Raw genomic sequence first — 20,782 nt, 5'->3', positions numbered from 1 at the left:
TAGTTATACATGGTTCTCAAATAACAAGTGGTGAAAGTGTGACTTCTTGGTTTTGTGGTGGAATAAAGAGTGTTCAATTATGACTTTCTTTCTGCACATCACTGATGTGTTTTGGGTATGGTGCCACAAAGCACCAATTGCCATGTAGCAATTGTACTTTCTTTGGGATTAGAATTGCTACTGAATGAATGTAAAAACCAAAACCAATTGGTGGGTTTGATGTTCCAGTTAACCCACTTAAGACAATAGGCATTACCCACTCCAGGTCAAACCAAAGCCAGTGAGTTGGAAAATTGTGAGTTCATTGTTTGTCTTGTTCTTGCTAAGGTAAATGAAGTACCTATCTTTCCTAGGCTGAGTGGCTCCTTGTTAACTTTTGTTGAGAGAATAAAATGAAAAGATATTGAGACGCAAATCACCAGTCAGTCAGCCCTTAGAATTTAGTAATTCAGCTTATGTTGTACCCCCAGTGCAAAGCACTTTATCTACAGACAGCACTCTGGCCGGGTGTTTTAATTGACTCATTTCTTCTGCTGAATTCTAATCCCTAAAATACATATCACGTTAGCCTGTTTCAGGCTGGTGGAAAGTCGCCAAGTGTTATAGGGACTTTCTCATGTTCCTTTTCCATGTGTTCTATGGGACTGTCAGTTTGTTGCTTTTTAAAAAATGATAAGCTTGTTTGTTAAAGAATAGGCTTTAAAGATTAAAGGAGCAATGTCATCAAGGAATGATTAACTCTGCCTTGATGGGAGAGGAGACATATGAAGGATAAATAGGATTTTACATACACACATGCACACATACCCCTCAGAGAAGGGGAGGAAGGCTTTGTAGCCAGAAAAACAGGAAATAAAGAACAACAGAGTAGATTTTGGAACAGCAAAATGTTTGTTGAGTTCACCTATGCCGATTGTATGCCCCAAAGTTTGCATAATATTTTAGGGTCAAGTGTTATTTGAAAGGCATCAGTAAATTATCCTGAAGTCCAGAGAGATAAGACTTATCCTATGACGAGGTCCATCCTCCTATATTGCACAACTCTGAATGCTGAAGGGGGTTCAAACATCATCTGGCTAGCTACAGAAAACAACTGTGTTTTAACACCTTGCTGTTTGCAAAGCTTGCTGGGAAATGCAAACAGTCCAGAATATGTAGTTTCCTGCTGGTTAGGAGGTAGGTAGTGGCCCTCACTAAACCACCTTGATTACTGACATGCATATACACACAATAGCTCCTATATGTCACTGGTCAGCCTGTTACTAAGTTATGTGTATGTTAATATTGTCCACAAACAAAATGTTTTTAAGACATTTAGTCTGTGTCTAAAATAGACTTGAGAACTAGCATCAACACACACAATATGTTATTTTATATAACTCATATATTTTATATAACTATGATTAAAGTATATAAAAATATATTTTTAATTTGGATAAAAAATCATGATTGAGTATTCTGGTTTTTCATTATTACATAACAAACTAGTCTAAACCCTTGTGGCTTAAAGCAATAACAGTTATTTATTTCACTCATGAATCTGTAATTTGAGCAGGGCTTAGCAGAACCTACTGTCTCCACTGCAGAGTGTTTGGGACCTAGGCTGGAATGACTCTAATGGCCGAGGACTCCCTGAGGTCTTCTCACATGGAAAGTTTGGGCTCCCCCACAACATGGTGGCTTCAGATTGGTCAGAATTCCTATATGGCAGCTACCAGTATGAGGCTTGGGCAAAGCTTAGAAGACTTATTATGCATTAATCTTGAAAGTCCCAGAATAATACTCATGCCACATTGCACTGTCTGAGGAAGTAAGACCAACAGTAACTCAGGGGAAGAGGAATTAGGCTTCACTTCTCAAAGAAAAGAGGAGCAACAGCTTATAACAGTTATCTTTAGTCTACTACAGAGAATATCTATTTGTTTAAAAAAACAAAAACAATTACTAGTGGACATTAGCCAGTTCATAAGTCATTATTAGTGTAGAAGCTATACCCTCCTGAGTGCCTACTGTGTTCACAAGGATTTGCTGACAGTTTACCTAAGTCTCTTCAATTATTCCAGAGGCAAATGCTTCAAGATGAAGAAGCGTTACCGATGGATAAGCAAGGACTGGCCCAGGGTGCCCAGTGAGTTCAGTTCACAGCCATTCTCTCTGACCCCTGCATATGTGCCCTTTTCTTCATTCTGCCATGGTGCCCTACCACACACAGGAAAAATCAGCAGTGTGGTCCCTCTGCTGCCCTTATAGCTAAGATAGGGACAGTTCTAGCCCACAAGCAGTAAAGTTTGCACCTTGCGAGTGATGTTAGGTGAGTGCTGGGGTTTGGATATCTGATCCCTCCAAGTCTAATGTTGAAATTTTATCCCGTTTTGGAGGTGGGGCTAAATGAGAGGTGTTTGGGTCATGGAGGTGGATCTCTCATTAATAGATTAGTGCCCTGTCTGGAGAAGGGAAGTGAGCAAGTTCTAGCTCTTTTGTTACCTTGAGAGATGCCCCAAGAACTGGTTGTTTAAAAGAATCTGGCACCTCCCTCTACCTTGCATCCACTCCCTCACCATGTGATCTCTGCACATATTGGCTCCCCTTTACCTTCCACCAGCAGTGGAAGCAGCTTGAGGCCTTTATCAGATGTAGATGCTGGTGCCGTCCTTCTTGTTTAACCTGCAGAACTGTGAGCCAAATAAACCTCTTTTCTTTATGAATTACACAGCCTCAGGTATTTCTTTATAGCAACACTAAACAGACTAAGACAGTAAGACCAAAATAAAAAGATGTTCTTTAGATCACTGAATCATAATCAATAGTCATTGAGGCTTGTATGTGCCCAGTTGGAGCTAAGGGATGCAGTCTTTGGCAGGCAATGCTATTGAGGTTTTAATTGTTTACTTTTGTTACAACTGACTGTCTCTGCCTTTGTTTTTATTTCCTGAGCTCTACTCCACAGTGTGGTACTGAGTGTTTCATCCAAGTGGCTTTAGCCCTCTCAGAAGGTTTAACACATTTTACGTGATATCTTGAAACAGCTGAAAGCTTGAGTATGAGGGTGGTGATGAGAGCCTTTATGGTTATATAAAAACCAGATACTGTCATTCAGTTTTCTTACTGAGACCTAAATAATCAATTAGATGTTAAAGCTAGTGCTAAGAATACTTGGGTTTTTGAGACAGCAGACAGGTTCAAATTCTAGTTTTACCACTTTCTAGGTGGCTTACCTTAGGTAAGTTACTTAAGCCTCAGTGAGCCCTAGATGTAAAGTGGGATGTGATTACTCACTACCTGAGGTGGTATTGAATGAGATGACATGCCATATAGAAGTTCTACATAAATGCCAGCTTTCTTACTGGCCTTCTTGCCTGGAAAACATAAGGACAATCTAACCAGGAGCTCTGCTGTAACTAACATTTGTGTGGAACCTTCTGGTTCGCAAAGCATTTTCCCATAATTTGGTCCTCACAACAACCTTATAAGGCAAGTGGGGCATTATTATTGACCCTATTCTACAGAGAAAGGAATTGACATGATCAAGACTGCTTTTGCCAAGCCACATCACAATTTTTTGAAGAAGTTTTTAATAATGGAAGGTAAAGAGCATCATCACAATCCCTTAGGACCATGCCACTGCTGAGGAGGGTCTGAATCTGAGTCTTGATTTAGCAGATGTGGTGTTTACTTGGGTACTGTGTACTGGAAAATTGTTGTGCTACTTTGTTAAGAAGACTAAGGCAATTATTATTTTATGAGAATATGATGTTTTTACATAACAATATCTATCCAAATCAGAATGGTTTAAATACTTAGAATTAAGCAGTGATTATGTTTTGTAACTTCAGTGTTTGCTATACACCCAGACATTTGAATTTCTTAAATCATGCTCTGTATTGTTACTCTAGTACACCCTGCTCGCTCATTCATGCACCCTTTGCATCTACTGGTCTGTGTCAAATCATACAAAGTAATTTTTTGTTCAACTCAGAGAACTGTCTGTAGGTCCCTATCTTAGGAAAAGGAGGGGAAGAAGGAGAAAAGAGAACTACTGGTGTGGATTTGGATCCCTACCCTATAGAATTTAGAAGGAAAATACACCCCCTTTTCTGCCATCTTTACCTGGGGCATGAAGATCATGTCTCAGTCTCAGATTTGAATTATATGTGTGTATATACACAAACACACACACAAATCCATATTACCTGTCTGTAGATTTTTCTGGGCCTAATGAGAAGCTGCTTGGGAGTTCATTTCCACTTGAAACCTATTTTCTGATGGGATGATCTGCTTTTCATGTGACCTCTGGAACTGAGTGGAATCTTTGAAAACACTTTAAAGTGAGAGAACTTTCTTTGGTGCCTTTTCGACTCTAACCATTCCTTCTTGCCTACCAGCTACCCAGTGACTATTCTTTCTTCCAGTTACTTCTTAAACTAGAAGGATCCACATAATTATATCTTCTTCAAGAGACTGACATTTCCCCTCTCTTTTTCTTCTTCCATGCTTATTTTTGTCCCATATTAGACCCAAAGCCCCCAGTATGCTACCTTCTCATCTCAGATGTCCTCCTGTGGTCTGTGATCTGAAGTTCTCATGTATTCCATGAAGATGGAAAGCAATTTGACTAAACTAAGTAATACCAAGATGTGCTTACCGGTTACGGAGAGTTAAGGAGCTCCTCCCTCCTTAGCTGTCAGAGATATTTGCATTTTGAAGTGATTTGGTATTGTTTGAAACAGCACTGAGTACAGTAGTTTAAAGAGGTAAGCTTCCTAGGGTCTGCACATTTGTCTGTATCTCTCAGAGTCATGGGTCAGGAATCTGCATATTTCCCTTGCTGGCTCGTTTCTTCTTCCTTTTTTTTTCTTTTTCTTTTTTTCTTCTTTTTCTTTTTTTCCTTTTTTTTTTTTTTTGTCCAGCTAACACCAGAAATGATCTTCTTATGCTGTATCTACACCTTTGTATCATCACCATCCAACCAGATTTTGCAACTCCAAATACATGAAGCCATCCTTGACTTGCCTCCCACCCTACCCTGGATGCATTTGGATACTAGCAATACTAGTTCCTGTTGAAATCAACACATGAATCCATTCATGTCTCTGCATCCCCATTGTCTCAGCTTTAGAGAACAGCTTCCTATGTTCTTTCCTGGACCATTTTAATAGTCCTCTGTTTATTGTCCTATTCTCAGCTCTTCTCCTTCTAATTCATCTTCACATTGCTGCCAAATTAGCTGCTTGTCATCTGATAATCTTTCCATGGCTTTGCATTACCAAAAGAAGCAGTTCTCATATGGTGGTCCAATAATCCCTGGGGACCCCTGAGGCCTTTACAAGAAGTCTGTGAGGCACTTCTTTTTCCAACTATACATATTTATAAAGCCAGATTTTTTTCCATATACTATACTTCAACCAAAATAACATATCTCAACAGATTGAATGCAGAAGCTGATAAGAGAACCAGCTGTCTTTCATAAGCCAGACACTAAAGAGATTTACAAAAATATAAAACAATGCCATCCTTCTAATTTTTTGTGTTAGAAAATGCTTTTTCATTAAAAATGCTATTTGTTAAGAGTAATGAGTTTGTTATGAGTTAATATTTTTTGTTTTACAGCTTTAACTTTTAATGTAGTAAATACCAATAAGATATAACCTATATTTTTAAAAGCTCTTTGGGGAGTCCTCAATAAATTTTAAGAGTATGAAGGGGTCATGAGACCAAAATGTCTGAGAACCTCTGACCTAAAGGATAAATCCTAAATTCCTTAGGTTAGTGTTAGAGTCATTAATAGTCTGTTCCCGGACTACCTTTCCAGCCTCATCTCTTATCCCTTCTCCCTTTCATATCCCTCCTCCCTCACTCACACACATACACCACACAATTCTACCCAATAGACAACCACAGTGTGCTCCAGCCATCATAACACATACTCTGTCCACCACAAAATATTTAGCTGTGATTATACATGTGCTTGTTTTCTTTTTGTCTAGCTTCTCAGGCATGGAAATTCTATTTCATCATTCCTTTGTTTCCAGTCTAATCGGAAGCTTGATTCATAATGGGAGTCATAAATGTTTGATTTAATTAACGTATTTCATCAAATCTAAGATGCTGTTAGTTGTAAGAGCCACTGTTATTTTATGAACCACTGAAAAAGACAAAATGTTGCTTAAACAATCACACACTATCAATTACATCTTACAATGTGGAAACACATGTATAGATAAAATACAGAATTATTAAGTTGGATTGTGGCTAACTGGGAAATGTATTTTCTGAGCCTCTGCCACTAAATTCTCCTTTAGTATCAGGTCTCAGCAAACCCATCTGTAGTTCTAGCTCCCACCCTAGGTGGGCCTCATGGAACAAAAGAATTTCCCTTCAGAAACTAGAGAGAGATTCAAGGAGCTGGGTCATCTCTAGCTGAAGCTGGCTCATGTATTTTGTCTTCATGGCTTGTTTCTCCTGATAAATGAGAGGAAATTTTTCCTATAGTTGAGGAAGGAAAGTTGATATGAATTATAAATGACATAGTATTTAGGTCCAAACAAATTTTGACTCCAAAAATATATGACCTTTTAGATGTTACAGGCAATCATACGGATATTGCCATTGTGTATACATAAGAGTCAGAGTCATTTCCCTAGTGGGAGGAGATGAATGGAACTTCACCATTCTTTGTGGGGTCTTCCTTTCCTCCTCCACCTTTCCCAGTGAAGTTGTCTTCCCTTGTGTTTTACCCTGCTTGGTCACAGCCTTCATGGACAGTGACTAAGATTGCTTGAGTTCAAGTCCTGGCATACCACAAATTATTTTCCAAATTATTTTCATCCTTTTCCATCCAAAACATACCACTGCTAAATAGCTGCTGGGCTTTGTGTCCCCCACCCCTTACAAATTCATCATTCCTGAACTGTCAAAGGCTCATTGCTCTTGAGGAAATAAACAGCATTCAGTGGCATAGACCAGTTCATCAGCCTGCACTTCCCTTGTGCTACTAGCAGTGGCTGCAGTAACAGTAATGACACTTCTGATCATCAGTTGGCCTTATGGATATTGGAGGGCATCCACTTCATTGACACTAAAATTCAGTATTTTAGACTAGATTAACTTGATGGGCTTTGATCAGTGTTTCCCAAATCTGGCTGTACACTAGAATCACCTGGGGAACTTTTTTTAATAAATCCACTTTCCCAGACCCCATCCCAGAGCAATTAAATCAGAATCTTTGGGCCTGGGGCTGGGGCATCCAGTGATTCTGATGCGCAACCAGGGCTGGGATCACTGGCTTTGATCTCTGGTTCTTAAACTTTAGTGCACAACAGAATCACCTTAAGGGCTTATTTAAACACTGATCACTGGGCCCACCCCCAGAGTTTCTCATTCAGTAGATCTGGGGCTGGGGCAAGAATTACATGTCTAAGTCTCTAGTAATGTTGAAGCTTTGGTCCAGAGACTTTGAGAATCACTGTTGTAGACTTATGAAGGGCTATCCAAGAGCAGGAGATGCTTTTAGCTTCCCTACCTCACCTGGGCTACATGATGGAGAAGTGAGTTCTGGAATAAAACCAGGATCAGTTAGGAAGGAGAATGGAGAGAAGGTGTCAGAGAAGGAGCTAGCAGAATTCCTCTCAAGTGTTGTGGGGTTAGGAACTGTTAGATCTTGAAGTTTCATGTTATTCTTCAGGATGTACTGGAAGTTAGTTTTTACTCTAAGAATGAGAAGGGCACAAGGAGTGGGCTGGCTAGGGTTATAAAGCAAAAGGAAAACACCTTTTGAGTAACTCTTGGTCTTGACTGTTTATTGCAGCTGTCTCATCTTAGAACTTGACTTTGTAAGACTTTTTTTTCTTATGCTGTGTAATTATTTTGCAAATCAAAAATTAGAGGCTGTTTTTTAGGGGGCTTGATTATGAAAAGATTTGCAAAAGTTCTCTAGGCAGAATAGATCTCTTTACTTCTGAGGGATAAGTCATTCACGCAGAAAATTTGGGGAAGTGACTCTTTCCAAGGTGATATTAACCCAGGAAGTTTAGGCATACCAGGTCCTTAAAAGTGTCATGTTGATTTAATGTCTTTTATGTTTTAGGTAGTGATTTTAAATTTGCATAAGTCAACAATTCTCTTTTGCAGATAAAACAAAATTTTAATAAGACATTCTCATTGTAAACAATGCCAGTGGGGACTAAGAATAAATATTTTAAAGAAATTCAATTTTATGAATTTGAGTACATTCCATTACACTGTTGGCAAAAGAATGTAGGTGAGGGAAGTAGTGCTCATACTTAGGAGAGTTGTTGACTTATGTAAATTCAAATGTTAACCCTTAATGAGTAAATCCAATTTTCTATAGGAAAGTATTTTTGCTAAAATACATGGTGGGAGAAAGCATAGAATTTCAAGCTCTCATGTCGTCTCTTACTAGTTATATGACTGCACAGAGTGCTTCAGCTCCCAGAGCTCCTTCGTTGTCCTCAACTACAATGCACAGATGACCAGTATAATGTCTACGTTAAGGATCCTTGTGAGAGTTAAATGGATAGGGTATAAAAACATTTCATGTGTTGAAAATCCCTTTCAAACATGGGTTTCCTGTATTACTATCCTTATTTTTTTTTATTATTATACTTTAGGTTTTAGGGTACATGTGCACAATGTGCAGGTTTGTTACATATGTATTCATGTGCCATGTTGTTTTGCTGCACCCATTAACTCATCATTTAGCGTTAGGTATATCTCCTAATGCTGTCCCACACCCCTCCGCCCACCCCACAACAGTCCCCGGAGTGTGATGTTCCCCTTCCTGTATCCATGAGTTCTCATTGTTCAATTCCCTCCTATGAGTGAGAACATATGGTGTTTGGTTTTTTGTCCTTGCGATAGTTTACTGAGAATGATGTTTTCCAGTTTCATCCATGTCCCTACAAAGGACATGAACTCATCATTTTTTATGGCTGCATAGTATTCCATGGTGTATATGTGCCACATTTTCTTAATCCAGTCTATCATTGTTGGACATTTGGGTTGGTTCCAACTCTTTGCTATTGTGAATAGTGCTGCAATAAACATATGTGTGCATGTGTCTTTATAGCAGCATGATTTATAGTCCTTTGGGTATATACCCAGTAATGGGATGGCTGGGTCAAATGGTATTTCTAGTTCTAGATCCCTGAGGAATCGCCACACTGACTTCCACAATGGTTGAACTAGTTTACAGCCCCACCAACAGTGTAAAAGTGTTCCTATTTCTCCACATCCTCTCCAGCACCTATTGTTTCCTGACTTTTGAATGATGGCCATTCTAACTGGTGTGAGATGGTATCTCACTGTGGTTTTGATTTGCGTTTCTCTGATGGCCAGTGATGATGAGCATTTCTTCATGTGTTTTTTGGCTGCATAAATGTCTTCTTTTGAGAAGTGTCTGTTCATGTCCTTCACCCACTTTTTGATGGGGTTGTTTGTTTTTTTTCTTGTACATTTGTTTGAGTTCATTGTAGATTCTGGATATTAGCCCTTTGTCAGATGAGTAGGTTGCAAAAATTTTCTCCCGTTCTGTAGGTTGCGTGTTCACTCTGATGGTAGTTTCTTTTGCTGTGCAGAAGCTCTTTAGTTTAATTAGATCCCATTGGTCAATTTTGGCTTTTTTTGCCATTGCTTTTAGTGTTTTAGACATGAAGTCCTTGCCCACGCCTATGTCCTGAATGGTATTGCCTAGGTTTTCTTGTAGGATTTTAATGGTTTTAGGTCTAACATTTAAGTCTTTAATCCATCTTGAATTAATTTTTGTATAAGGTGTAAGGAAGGGATCCAGTTGCAGCTTTCTACATATGGTTAGCCAGTTTTCCCAGCACCATTTATTAAATAGGGAATCCTTTCCCCATTTCTTGTTTTTGTCAGGTTTGTCAAAGATCAGATAGTTGTAGCTATGCGGCATCATTTCTGAGGGCTCTGTTCTGTTCCATTGATCTATGTCTCTGTTATGGTACCAGTACCATGCTGTTTTGGTTACTGTAGCCTTGTAGTATAGTTTGAAGTCAGGTAGCGTGATGCCTCCAGCTTTGTTCTTTTGGCTTAGGATTGACTTGGCGATGTGGGCTCTTTTTTGGTTCCATATGAACTTTAAAGTAGTTTTTTCCAATTCTGTGAAGAAAGTCATTGGTAGCTTGATGGGGATGGCATTGAATCTATAAATGACCTTGGGCAGTATGGCCATTTTCACGATATTGATTCTTCCAACCCACGAGCATGGAATGTTCTTCCATTTGTTTGTTTCCTCTTTTATTTCATTGAGCAGTGGTTTGTAGTTCTCCTTGAAGAGGTCCTTCACATCCCTTGTAAGTTGGATTCCTAGGTATTTTATTCTCTTGGAAGCAATTGTGAATGGGAGTTCACTCATGATTTGGCTCTCTGTTTGTCTGTGATTGGTGTACAAGAATGCTTGCGATTTTTGTACATTAATTTTGTATCCTGAGACTTTGCTGAAGTTGCTAATCAGCTTAAGGAGATTTTGGGCTGAGACGATGGGGTTTTCTAGATATACAGTCATGTCATCTGCAAACAGGGACAATTTGACTTCCTCTTTTCCTAATTGAATACCCTTTATTTCCTTCTCCTGCCTGATTGCCCTGGCCAGAACTTCCAACACTATGTTGAATAGGAGTGGTGAGAGAGGGCATCCCTGTCTTGTGCCAGTTTTCAAAGGGAATGCTTCCAGTTTTTGCCCATTCAGTATGATATTGGCTGTGGGTTTGTCATAGGTAGCTCTTATTATTTTGAGATACGTCCCATCAATACCTAATTTATTGAGAGTTTTTAGCATGAAGGGTTGTTGAATTTTGTCAAAGGCCTTTTCTGCATCTATTGAGATAATCGTGGTTTTTGTCTTTGGTTCTGTTTATATGCTGGATTACATTTATTGATTTGCATATGTTGAACCAGCCTTGCATCCCAGGGATGAAGCCCACTTGATCATGGTGTATAAGCTTTTTGATGTGCTGCTGGATTCGGTTTGCCAGTATTTTATTGAGGATTTTTGCATCAACGTTCATCAAGGATATTGGTCTGAAATTCTCTGTTTTGGTTATGTCTCTGCCAGGCTTTGGTATCAGGATGATGCTGGTCTCATAAAATGTGTTAGGGAGGATTCCCTCTTTTTCTGTTGATTGGAATAGTTTCAGAAGGAATGGTACCAGTTCCTCCTTGTACCTCTGGTAGAATTCGGCTGTGAATCGGGTGCTGGACTCTTTTTGGTTGGTAAGCTGTTGATTATTGCCACAATTTCAGAGCCTGTTGTTGCCCTGTTCAGAGATTCAACTTCTTCCTGGTTTAGTCTTGGGAGGGTGTATTTGTCGAGGAATTTATCCATTTCTTCTAGATTTTCTAGTTTATTTGCGTAGAGGTGTTTGTAGTATTCTCTGATGGTAGATTGTATTTCTGTGGGATCGGTGGTGATATCCCCCTTTTCATTTTTTATTGCGTCTATTTGATTCTTCTCTCTTTTCCTTTTTATTAGTCTTGCTAGCGGTCTATCAATTTTGTTGATCTTTTCAAAAAACCAGCTCCTGGATTCATTACCTTTTTGAAGGGTTTTTTGTGTCTCTATTTCCTTCAGTTCTGCTCTGATTTTAGTTATTTCTAGCCTTCTGCTAGCTTTTGAATGTGTTTGCTCTTGCTTTTCTAGTTCTTTTAATTGTGATGTTATGGTGTCAATTTTGGATCTTTCCTACTTTCTCTTGTGGGCATTTAGTGCTATAAATTTCCCTCTACACACTGCTTTGAATGTGTCCCAGAGATTCTGGTATGTTGTGTCTTTGTTCTCGTTGGTTTCAAAGAACATCTTTATTTCTGCCTTCATTTCATTGTGTACCCAATAGTCATTCAGGAGCAGGTTATTCAGTTTCCATGTAGTTGAGCGGTTTTGAGTGAGTTTCTTAATCCTGAGTTCTAGTTTGATTGCACTGTGGTCTGACAGACAGTTTGTTATAAGTTCTGTTCTTTTACATGTGCTGAGGAGAGCTTTACTTCCAACTATGTGGTCAATTTTGGAATAGGTGTGGTGTGGTGCTGAAAAAAATGTATATTCTGTTGATTTGGGGTGGAGAGTTCTGTAGATGTCTATTAGGTCCACTTTGTGCAGAGCTGAGTTCAATTCCTGGGTATCCTTGTTAACTTTCTGTCTCGTTGATCTGTCTAATGTTGACAGTGGGGTGTTAAAATCTCCTATTATTATTTTGTGGGAGTTTAAGTCCCTTTGTAGGTCACTCAGGACTTGCTTTATGAATCTGGGTGCTCCTGTGTTGGGTGCATATATATTTAGGATAGTTAGCTCTTCTTGTTGAATTGATCCCTTTACTGTTATGTAATGTCCTTCTTTGTCTCTTTTGATCTTTGTTGGTTTAAAGTCTATTTTATCAGAGGCTAGGATTGCAACCCCTGCCTTTTTTTGTTTTCCATTTGCTTGATAGATCTTCTTCCATCCCTTTATTTTGAATCTATGTGTCTCTCTGCATGTTCAGTGGGTTTCCTGAATACAGCACACTGATGGATCTTGACTCCTTATCCAGTTTGCCAGTCTGTGTCTTTTAATTGGAGCATTTAGCCCATTTACATTTAACGTTAATATTGTTATGTGTGAATTTGATCCTGTCATTATGATGTTAGTTGGTTATTTTGCTCGTTAGTTGATGCAGTTTCTTCCTAGCCTCGATGGTCCTTACAATTTGGCATGTTTTTGCAGTGGCTGGTACCGGTTGTTCCTTTCCATGTTTAATGCTTCCTTCAGGAGCTCTTTTAGGGCAGGCCTGATGGTGACAAAATCTCTCAACATTTGCTTGTCTGTAAAGTATTTTATTTCTCCTTCACTTATGAACCTTAGTTTGGCTGGATATGAAATTCTGGGTTGAAAATTCTTTTCTTTAAGAATGTTGAATATCGGCCCCCACTCCCTTCTGGCTTGTAGAGTTTCTGCCGAGAGATCAGCTGTTAGTCTGATGGGTTTCCCTTTGTGGGTAACCCGACCTTTCCCTCTGGCTGCCCTTAACATTTTTTCCTTCATTTCAACTTTGGTGAATCTGACAATTATGTTTCTTGGAGTTGCTCTTCTCGAGGAGTATCTTTGTGGCATTCTCTGTATTTCCTGAATCTGAATGTTGGCCTGCCTTGCTAGATTGGGGGAGTTCTCCTGGATAATATCTTGCAGAGTGTTTTCCAACTTGGTTCCATTCTCCCCGTCATTTTCAGGTACACCAATCAGACGTAGATTTGGTCTTTTCACATAGTCCCAAATTTCTTGGAAGCTTTATTCATTTCTTTTTATTCTTTTTTCTCTAAACTTCCCTTCTCGCTTCATTTCATTCATTTCATCTTCCATCACTGATACCCTTTCTTCCAGTTGATTGCATCGGCTACCGAGGCTTCTGCAATCTTCGCGTAGTTCTCAATACTTGGCTTTCAGCTCCATCAACTCCTTTAAGCCTTTCTCTCCATTGGTTATTCTAGTTATCCATTCATCTAATTTTTTTTCAAAGTTTTTAACTTCTTTGCTATTGTTTTGAATTTCCTCCCATAGCTCGGAGTAGTTTGATCATCTGAAGCCTTCTTCTCTCAACTCGTCAAAGTCATTCTCTGTCCAGCTTTGTTCCGTTGCTGGTGAGGAACTGTGTTGCTTTGGAGGAGGAGAGGTGCTCTGCTTTTTAGAGTTTCCAGTTTTTCTGCTCTGTTTTTTCCTCATCTTTGTGGTTTTGTCTACTTTTGGTCTTTGATGATGGTGATGTATAGATGGGTTTTTGATGTGGATGTCCTTTCTGTTTGTTAGTTTTCCTTCTACGAGACAGGACCCTCAGCTGCAGGTCTGTTGGAGTTTGCTAGAGGTCCACTCCAGACCCTGTTTGGCTGGGTGTCAGCAGCGGTGGCTGCAGAACAGCGGATTTTCGTGAGACCACAAATTCAGCTGTCTGACAGTTCCTCTGGAAGTTTTGTTTCAGAGGAGTACCTGGCTGAGTGAGGTATCAGTCTGTCCCTACTGGGGGATGCCTCCCAGTTAGGCTGCTTGGGGGTCAGGGACCCACTTTAGGAGGCAGTCTGTCCGTTCTCAGATCTCCAGCTGCATGCTGGGAGAACCACTACTCTCTTCAAAGCTGTCAGTCAGACAGGGACATTTAAGTCTGCAGAGGTTCCTGCTGAATTTTTGTTTGTTTGTGCCCTGCCCCCAGAGGTGGAGCCTACAGAGGCACACCCGCCTCCTGGAGCTGTGGTGGACTCCACCCAGTTCGAGCTTCCTGGCTGCTTTATTTACCTAAGCAAGCCTGGGCAATGGCAGGCGCCCCTCCCCCAGCCTCGCTGCCGCCTTGCAGTTTGATCTCAGACTGCTGTGCTAGCACTCAGCGAGACTCCGTGGGCATAGGACCCTCCGAGCCAGGTGCGGGACACAATCTCCTGGTGTGCCATTTTCCAGGCCCGTTGGAAAAGCGCAGTGTTAGGGTGGGACTGACCCGATATTCCAAGTGCTGTCTGTTACCCCTTTCTTTGACTAGGAAAGGGAACTCCCTGATCCCTTGTGCTTCCCGAGTGAGGCAATGCCTCGCCCTGCTTCGGCTCGTGCACAGTGCGCTGCACTGACTGTCCTGCACCCACTGTTTGGCACTCCCTAGTGAGATGAACCCAGTACCTCAAATGGAAATGCAGAAATCACCCGTCTTCTGTGTCACTCAGGCTGGAAGCTGTAGACCGGAGCTGTTCCTATTCGGCCATCTTGGCTCCACCCCCCTACTATCCTTAAATAACATTATTTTTGTTGTAATATTGTAAGCAAATCTTATGTTTGTTTGACAAATCTTATTTAAAAAAAAGAAATGTGAAAGGTAGTCTAGATGTCCTCACCCAGATTTGAATTCAGTAGAATGCTCATTAATACACATAAACCCTATGAATTGGGGTTATTTTTAACAAACAGAACTGTCTTCTTTGTTAAAATCTGGTATAATTCTGGGAGAATTTTCTGAAGAAGGAAAATTCAAACAGAAGTTTTGAAATGAAAAAAGTTTTTTCCAGCAATTTCATATTGTCTTTGTAATAAATATCTGAAACATTTTTGAAACACTTAATCATTGCCTTTATATATGTGATGGACACTGGAGATTCTTCAAGCTAGAACCCCAAAAGCCCCCCAAACCTAAGATACATTGCCTTTGCAGCATCTTCTTTCTTTTCTCCCTCTCCTGTTCATCTATTTCCCTTCCCTTCCTTTGGGTCATTTGCATCACCAAGCTTTCTCATCTCGTTGCTCCTCCCCTTAGTCGTTTTCCAGCCTTTCTGCTCAAGGGAATCAATTATCTGCTGCAAGCGTCCTAGCAGCTCCTTGAAGGTGAATCATTTCTCTTTGTTCTGACTGTACCAGGATATCACTCAGCTGTGAGCTGTGGGCAGCCTCGTTGCTCATGTCTTCCAGAGCATCTTCATCAGTTTCCCTGTCTGTAAAACGGGTGTTTGTATTAGTTTCCTGTGGCTTTTTTTTTTTTTTTTTTTTGAGACAGAATTTCGCTCTTTTTGTCCAGGCTGGAGTACAATGGCACGATCTTGGCTCACTGCAACCTCCGTCTCCCAGGTTGAAGTGATTCTCCTGCCTCAGCCTCCCAAGTAGCTAGGATTACAGGCGCACACCACCACGCCCAACTAATTTTGCATTTTTAGTAGAGACGGAGTTTTACCATGTTGGCCAAGCTGGTTTCAAACTCCTGACCTTCAGTAATCCACCTGCCACAGCCTCCCAAAGTACTGGGATTATAGGTGTGAGCCACCGCCCCCGGCCTCCTGTGGCTTCTATAACAAATTACCACAAACTTTGTGGCTTAAAATAGCAGAATTTTTTTTTTCACAGTTCTGGAGGCCAGAAGTCCAAAATCAGGGTGTTGAGGCGGGGCCACACTCTCTCTGAAGGCTCTAAGGCTCCAATCTCTGCCTCCGTTTTACATGGCCTTCTCCTCTTTTCCATATATCTCTCCTCTGTCATTGGATTTAAGGCACACTTGGATAATCTATCATAAGCTCATCCCAAGATGCTTAATTATATCTGCAAAGACCATTTTTCCCAGTAAGATCATATTCAGAGGTTTCAGGGTTAAGATATGGATATGTCCTTTGGGAGACCACCATTCAGTCAACTACACTGTGATATTGCTATTCTTCATAGAGTTATTAATATATGACACACTTAGCATAGTGCCGAGTTCAGAAAATGTGCTCAGTAAGTGGAGGGTACAGGCCAAGAAGTAAGTAGAAGGTGAGGAGATGGAACCATGAGTTTATACAGTTTTCTTGAAGAAGTTTAACCATAAAGTGAGAGCAAGAGAAGGCTACAACTGGCAAGGATAGAGAGCTGTTTTAAAAACCAATGTGTTAAGCTGGTCTAAAAGCTCCCAGGAAGGGTGTGTGGGGACTGAGTGCTATAGGCATGTGAGCTACAGATGAGGTGAGATGCACACTGATGGGCAGGAACTGCTCTACACCTGATTCTCGTGCTCACATGTAGCACTGGTGCACAGGGTCTCTTTCCTGCCCTTGCCAACCAGTGCTGATGCTAGATGCATGATTGTGCTGTGTTTGATGAGAAGAGGCAAGAATGAGAATCCCCTGTCCTGTGATCAGTGAGTCAGATTAACACTGAGTGTAAGTGCTTTGAGAGAACAGTGTAAGATGTTCTCTCAACGTCAGACAACTATTTTCCACAGAACAGAGCCCAGACTCTGTGCTGGCAGCTTGAGGTCAGCTAAATATACAGCAGCTCAGGAGAGAGCCCCAGAACCCTCTGAGATGAAAAAGAATGCAGCAGTTTGCTTTGAAATTCCTTGGTTAGATGAAGAAATTATGATTTGCCCACTTTGCCAAAAAGGCAGAGAAGCAAGGGTCCAAGAATCACCCAGGGAAGCAATATTGTGCCCCAAGTAGTTGGTCATGCCTGGGCATCCCTGGAAGCAGTGGAAGATGAATGAGATGCAAGGGTTGGAAGCTCTAGAGTGGGCCACTTGAGAAGGGATGGTAATTGTTCAGATTCCAGTTGCTGGCCTGGAGGTCACTATGAGGTGGGGACAGCCCCTGAGCCTGAGGAGTGCTGTTTAAAAGCAAGTGAGAATGGCTGGGCAGCTTGCTTGTATAAACACATGGGGTCACATCTAACCACTTCTCACTATGACACAGGAGAATCCCTGAAGGAGAAAAAGGAGGCTTAGACAAATATAGTTACATTATTTAATTGATGTTATTGTTATTTTGACCTACAGTTAAGTGTAAAATAATTGAGCTAAAAAATAAAATATAATTCTCATTTAAATAACCTAGCTGTAGAAATTTCATAAGGAAAAATGTCCATATTTCACACTAAAATTGGTCTGATTGGGACAATATTCATGTCTTTTTTGGGGAAGATTGGGGGGACGGAGTCTCGTTCTGCCACCCAGGCTGGAGTACAGTGGCGTGATCTCAGCTAACTGCAAGCTCCACCTCTTGGGTTCATGCCATTCTCCTGCCTCAGCCTCCCGAGTAGCTGAGGCTACAGGCGCCTGCCACCACGCCTGGCTAATTTTTTGTATTTTTTTAGTAGAGACGGGGTTTCACCGTGTTAGCCAGGATGGTCTCGATCTCCTGACCTCGTGATCCGTCCGCCGCGGCCGCCCAAAGTGCTGGGATTTCCGGCGTGAGCCACCGCCCCCGGCCTCATGTCTTTTTTAATGAGTGTGTGGGTTGGGCGGTCCCTAGAAGCAGACCTGGAACCCTGAGACCAAGAGTCCTGTGGAGTGACTTATTAGGAAGGTTTCCCAGGAATAACTGATAGGGGAAAAGGAGTAGTGGGCCTGGAAAGGGAAGAAAGGATGAGTATCAAGCAAAACTCCACAGAGATTGACTTTGTTGCAGTCTGTCTTGAGAGTTCTGGTGAGATTATAGGTCACACCTTGGACTTGTCCTCATCGAGTGACAGAGTATTATAATCTCGGATCTCTCAGTCATTGGTTAAGGGCACTAAAGATGTGCCAAGCTCTGTTTAAACATTTTAAATTAGTGACCTATATGTTAACATGTTTAATTCATTTAATATATACAAAGCGTTTTAAACAGTGCTATAAATGTTGGGCTGATGTTATTCTTACCGTCATCATCATGTGCTCCCCTACTCCTCCCATCTCTCTGAATATAAAGTAAAACCTCATCTCCCTTCCATTGCTAGGACCTTGTTCCTGGTTCTCATGTATCGTGTTACAAATACAACTTATTGCATCTTCCTCCTCTCCTCTATGAACCCCTGTCCTAAGTCTCATTCTCTGAGAACCAATATGGAGGTTCCATGTAAGGGCTGGAGATGGCTGGTGAAGGGCTGATTATTAAACATTTGTCATATGCCCCTGGGTTAGAGATGTAATTGAAGTTCCCCCAGGATGTAGTCCCATGGGCCTCTCTTTTGCATTATTAAATCATAATGATAAATGAGTATGACCAGGTATTTTATTCTTTCCCTGGAGATGTGGCTTTTATAGATGTGGTCTCCTTGATAATGTTTTGCCACAGAAGAAACTTTTGGCAGAATCATTGCCAGCCTGACAATCCAAATTTCCCAAAGTTCAAGGGAACTTCGAAAACGTAAAGTTCTGAAAACTAGAAAATACCGACTTTCATAGGAATTGTAGTCTAATTATAAAGGAGGGCAGTCTCTGTGCAGGACATCTGATTGTATTTGTGAGGAAGATGGTCCAGATTTTGGAGGAAAACATTTTTGTGTGTACAGCAGGGAATTTAGAAGTTTACTTTTGATGCTATATGAGAGTGGGTTGGCTAAATGTCATGTAATTTTCATTTTCTTAAAGAAGAGGGAGAGGAAGAGAAAGGTAGGCATCAGATAAGCAGTTGCTAAATCTTTAAAGGTTTAAAGGGTCAGAGTGTTTCTGTTTGTTTCCTCTTTCTTTAATTTTCTAGGACGGGACTTTTATTCCTTAGAATATACAGAAGAGTCACAAAAGTCTATGCTGTCAGACCTGAAAGGAAGATCCTTTAGTAATTGCCACTGTGTTTAGCACATGAGGAAATGGAGGCCATCCTGAGTGGAGAAGTGACTTACCCAGGATCCAAGCCTAGTTGATGTGAGAGAAGAGTGCTTAAGCATGAGTCCGGATTCTCAGTGCAGTGCGCATGCTAGGATGTCCTCTCCTACATCCCTCTGCACAGCAGTACTCCAGTCACACTGTTGTTCTTTTCCTTCTTCAAGCACTTCAATTTATTCCTTGCAAAGTTCTTTGACCAGTTGTTTGTCCCAGCCTGGCATGGGTGGCTCCCTGCTGTTCACATTACAGCCCCAGGACCTCCTCACAGCAGTTCCCCTCACCACTCAGCATAAACACATCACCCAGTCTCTCTCCATTACTTTTCCCTAGTTTAAGTTCTGCACAGCACTTGAAATTATGCAATTATTTTTTGCTTCTTTGTTTATTGCCTACAGTCAGTTAAGAGCCCATATGCTGTATTCTTAGCCTAGAACAATGCCTGGCACATGGAAGACCAAAGAAACATGGCATTAAACTGGAATGAACTGGACAGAGGAACAATAAGCAGGTTTCTTGAGTGGTCCATATTGTTGGGTGAGACTTCATTAGAGAGAATGAGAGTTATGGTCTAGGTTGGCCCAGTCTAATGGGCATAGAACACAAGGCACATATGTAATTTCAAATTTTCTAGTAGCCACAGTAGAAAAAGTGACAAGAAATAGGCAAAAGCAATTTAAATAATATTTTTATTTAAACCAATATATTCAAAACGTTATTTCAACATATAATCAATAAAAAAATCTAGTGAGATATTTTGCTTTCTTTTTTTTCAGACCAGGTCTTTTAAATCTCCTATATAATGTGCCTTTATAGCACATCTTCAATTTAGACACTGAATTTTTTTCATAAATAGTTGGCATTTAGATTTCATAAAACTTACAATTGGAAAAGTGGACTTACATACTTAAAATGTTTCTAGTGACTGAATTAGCTATCACCTTTTAAATTTAGTTAAAAATAAGTTTTAATAATTCAGTTCTTCAGTCACACTTGCAACATTTCAAGTTCTCAGTGCTACATGTGGTCAGTGACTGCACAGGTCCATATCAGTTGTACCAAACTATTAGTTTTGAAGTTCCTTAGCCCTTCCTGTCCCCTATCAGCTCTGTGGGAACAGTCTGGCATGTGGGGCCCATTGAGTTAGAACACCCAGGCAGGCCTTATGCCAGGAATACATGACTGTGCCTTGAGCCCAGCAGCTTTTTGGCCATTGTGTTGAGAGATAGGAGTTGGTGAATCCTTTTAATACCTCGAAAGTTGAATTGTTTTAGTCTGATTTGTCCTAAAAAAAAAGCAAAGTTAGGGGATTCTCACAGTGTCCACAGAGCATATAGTCCAAAATGCAGTGCACAGGTGCAGACATCTCTGGAAGCACAGCTCAGGGCTTAAAAAACACAGAGAGAATCACATAAAGCAGAGGACCTGACTCCACAACAACCCTGCCCAGGTGGCCACAGCTGAGTAAGCCACATCTCATGCACTCACCCCACTGAGGCACTGAGAGTTTATCTGTACAGGAAGGTTTGCTGTCTCAGATCCTCTGCAAGGCCCTGAACTGAGGAGCAGCATACTTCGCAAGAGTGTTTTGAGGTCCTCACCCCTTACAGAGACCTCTGCATGCCATCTCATCCTAGATATTATGTTAGCAGATTCTACCAGCAACTCCAAAGGAAATTGTTTCATGGTGTATACATCTCTTGGGAGAA

General features: G+C 40.8%; 1 protein-coding gene across 6 annotated transcripts in view; it reads left to right on the top strand.

Moving 5' to 3' along the window:
- Positions 1 to 20,782, top strand: part of TMEM108 (transmembrane protein 108) — a 371,331-nt gene that overhangs the window by 196,615 nt on the left and 153,934 nt on the right. The window lies entirely within an intron of this gene.

This window comes from Hylobates moloch, unplaced genomic scaffold, assembly GCF_009828535.3.
Source record: "Hylobates moloch isolate HMO894 unplaced genomic scaffold, HMol_V3 SCAFFOLD_22, whole genome shotgun sequence".
In the NCBI taxonomy this organism is placed as follows: Eukaryota; Metazoa; Chordata; class Mammalia; order Primates; family Hylobatidae; genus Hylobates; species Hylobates moloch.
This window is presented reverse-complemented; position numbering and strand designations above follow the sequence as displayed.